Source organism: Salvelinus fontinalis, chromosome 30 (genome assembly GCF_029448725.1).
Source record: "Salvelinus fontinalis isolate EN_2023a chromosome 30, ASM2944872v1, whole genome shotgun sequence".
NCBI lineage: Eukaryota > Metazoa > Chordata > Actinopteri > Salmoniformes > Salmonidae > Salvelinus > Salvelinus fontinalis.
In genome coordinates this window covers 11,413,051-11,416,047 of record NC_074694.1, presented here as the reverse complement: position 1 = coordinate 11,416,047, position 2,997 = coordinate 11,413,051, and positions in this window count along the sequence as shown.

Genomic DNA, 2,997 nt, shown 5'->3' with positions numbered 1-2,997 from the left:
GGTTCAGCTCTGCTCCGGAGACTGCGGGGGAGGGGGTGATGCGCTATAGCTGGCGGATATAGCCTATTTGAGGTGAGCAGTTAAGCATGACCAGTTTATACCGATGAACCAGTTGTATGCTTATCTCACAAATCAAAATGTGTTTTTGCTCATAGAGTTAGGGTTTAGAATAGACTATAACTGTCATCATTCACATTGTTGATATCAAGTCATGATGTGACTTATTTCATGTTTCAAACGTCATGTTTCCCTTTCCTTAGATATTATAATTATAAGGATGGACTCTCTCTCTCTCCCTGTTCTAAAGTGTCAGCCAAGACCCTTCCATCCATCCATCTATCCCTTTACCCCCCTTTCCTTTCCTCCAGTCCTCCTTGGCTCCCATTCCCGCTTCCTGACACACACCCTCTCTCTCTCTCCCGCTCTCTCGTTCTCTCCCATTAATTTAATTAAAATTTCCCCCGTCTCCTCGCGTGCCACGGTCCGTATGTAATAAGTCACTATCAATAAGTCACATAAAATCAAATAAAAAAAAGTCAAATAAGTCACTATCAACGCGACCCTTCCTTTTAACACAGAGAGACGGATGAAAATGTCACAGGGTTGTCATCTGTTTCCCTTTCCATTGATGGAATTCCCTTTTTGTCACATTCTTCCCTTACAGAAAAAAACAGATGAATTTCACATGTAATCACGTGTTTCACATGTGATCTAATGTGATCATGTGATCTTATGCGAAGTTTATTGTGACAACATGAAACTACACACGTGAAAACGTGATCTCATGTGAAATAAATGTGACAACATGGGGATGCAAAATTTCAACATGTGAAACCATGAAACGACACGTGACAACATTTGAATGTGAGATTTTTATATATATGTGAGAGTTTTATTTTCAATTAGCAAGTTTTTCACATGTGATAGTGCAAATTCAATTTTCACATGTGAGGTGAAAACATGGTATTCTCCTCTCGTGAAAATGTGGTGGAAATACGTATGATTTCACATGTGAACAACTGACCTCACAAGTATCTCTTTGGTTTTCATGTGCGAAAATTTCCTCTCAATATGAATTTTCATGTGAAAATACAATTTCACATGTTTTCTGTTGTTGTATTCTCTCTCATCTGCTGACTATTCTCTCTCATCATTGATTTCATTTATTTCAGCAGTTTGAGGGTTTTCTGTTTAGTTGTCTAATGTTGGTGAGGAATATTATTCTGGTTTAATGTTACTCCTCAATCAGTATGATAAATATACACGTTTTTATTGAGTGTATTTTTAACAAAGCCGAGATTTACTTTGAAGTCCATAGTGTATGAATACAGGTGAAATCAGTTACTGACAGAGACATGGTGGAGTAGCAGGAAGATCGGAATGCCGTGATTCACACTTAACCAACAAGGTCTTTTAACAAATAGGGATATCTTCTCTATACCACCCCTACTTTGTCACAACACAACTGGTTGTCTCAAATGCATTAAAAAGGAAAGAAATTCCGCAAATGTAATTTTAACGAGGCACACCTGTTAATTGAAATGGTCCCGTGTGGCTCAGTGGGTAGAGCATGGCACTTGCAACGCCAGGGTTGTGGGTTCAATTCCCAAAGGGGGACCAGGGTTCAATTCCCACGGGGGGACCAGGATGAATATGTATGAACTTTCCAAATTGTAAGTCGCTCTGGATAAGAGTGTCTGCTAAGTGACTTAAATGTAAATGAAATGCATTCCAGGTGACTACCTCATGAAGCTGGTTGAGAGAATGCCAACAGTGTGCAAAGCTGTCATCAAGCCAAAGGGTGGCCACTTTGAAGAATCTAAAATCTTTGTTTAACACTTTTTTGGTTACTGCATGTTTCCATATGTGTTATTTCATAGTATTGATGTCTTCACTATTATTCTACAATGTAAAACATAGTAAAAATAAAGAAAAGTCCTGGAATGAGTAGGTGTGTCCAAAGAGAATAGGGGGCCATTTTTATTTGTAATAGAAAAGGCATTTGAGCTTTTATAATAAGCGCATGCCTTTACATGGGTACTAGGACACAATATTTTCTAGGACACAATATTTGTAGTTTTATCTTTCTAGTTACTTCATATTCTGATACCTGAATGATACACTGTGTTGCTTATATATTGTTTCCCTGGTAACCGCATGGCTGGAGGGGCGATGGAGCGATGATTTCTGAGGTGAAAAGCTAACAGAAGTGGTTCTTTACACACACGTCTCAACCCTTAACACAGATCATGTTCAAATGTTGTGCATATAGGCTACCGTTTATATATCTGCATCGAGGAGGCTGCTGGGAGGAGCTTTAGGACGACGGGCTCATTGTAATGACTGGAGTGGAACAAATGGAACGGAGCTAGAGTAAACATGCATGTTTGAAACCGTTCCATTTATTCCATTCCAGCCATTACAATGAGCCCGTCGTCCTAAAGCTCCTCCCAGCAGCCTCCTCTGATCTGCATATCAAGTCGTTGGTAATGTATGTTGAAGCATCTACCTTGGTGTTCTCTGACTAATACATGGCAAAGTCAAACACAGACACTTTGTGTTATATTATTTTCCTTTTTCAAATACACAATATCAACACAACGTCCAAAAAGATCCCGTTCAAATACAACGTAGATCGTTCATAGACCCCTCTGCTCTGCTCACAGAGAAAAGCAGTGATGGACTCAGTGCATTGGTATTAATAAAATAATAATAATAATATCCCTCTTCCTTTCACCCCTCCTCCTCCCCTTCCCTCTTCCTTTCCCCCCTCCTCCTCCTCCCATTCCCTCTTCATTTCCCTCCTCCTCCTCCTCCCCTCTTCCTTTCCCCCCTCCTCCTCCTCCCCTTCCCTCTTCCCCCCTCCTTCTCCTCCTCCTCCTCCCCTTCCCTCTTCCTTTACCCCCTCCTCCTCCTCCCCTTCCCTCTTCCTTTACCCCCTCCTCCTCCTCCCCTTCCCTCTTCCTTTCCCCCCTCCTCCTCCTCCCCTTCCCTCTT